This window comes from Branchiostoma floridae, chromosome 12, assembly GCF_000003815.2.
Source record: "Branchiostoma floridae strain S238N-H82 chromosome 12, Bfl_VNyyK, whole genome shotgun sequence".
Taxonomy (NCBI): Eukaryota; Metazoa; Chordata; class Leptocardii; order Amphioxiformes; family Branchiostomatidae; genus Branchiostoma; species Branchiostoma floridae.
In genome coordinates, this window is record NC_049990.1 from 5,135,857 (window position 1) to 5,136,794 (window position 938).

Genomic DNA, 938 nt, shown 5'->3' on the forward strand with positions numbered 1-938 from the left:
CCATTCTTTGATGCTATCTCGCTACATATTTAGGTCTTCCTCTGTCGCCTCCGTCCCGCCCTCCTTCTAGACGGCTCTGCAGGATTGTCTTACACAGATTATCTTGGCGTGTCATGACCCTGCCCAAACCACTGGGGTTTGCGTCTCTTGCATAAATAATGGTTGCTAGCAGTAGATCCTTAGGGCCGACCATGCTACGTATTTTGACCTGCATATATCAATTAGTTTTATGATCTTGCAGCTAGCGATGTGATCCGTAGTCATATTTCCACATACAGTTCATTTCGAGTGCATTGACCTTTTGCTCTATCACTACTAGTCACACAGCAGTATCATGTACAATCAGAGAAATGTATATTAAAGAACTTCTAACTCCGAGTGGGTCAGAAATTGTGTAATGCGATGTGGACTCGCAGTTACAGGTGCAATTCCTAGAGGGACGGTGCCCCACCCACCCACCTCCGACAAGAACGAAGACGTTCACGCTATTGGTGCTCTAAATCGTGATGTTTTTCTGTTTGTAAATCAAAATGTTGCGAACACAATGCAAGTTATCAAACTATTACCAAGAAGTGAGAAGCCGCACTTAAGATCTGTGATACTTTGATGATTATATGCATGATTTGTCTTTCTTGTGACCTGTAATTAGCTCTGTTGGGCAAATATGTACAATAAAGCAGGTCTTCATTTATTCATCAAACGAATTGCTTAGCCTGTACTTAACAGCAGAGCTGATGTTGTAATCTTTCCAAATCTTCGCAAACCGATGTTCCCATAGCGAATCTTCATTGCACTTCTTACGACACCCACCCTGATACGTGAATCAGTCCAACCCTTCCAACTGTTCTCCGTTCATAAAGACAGCTTGCGCTTCGTCCCTGCTGTTCACCTACACATTACCCTTCTCAGTACATGTACTACACCTTTTCATACAAGGC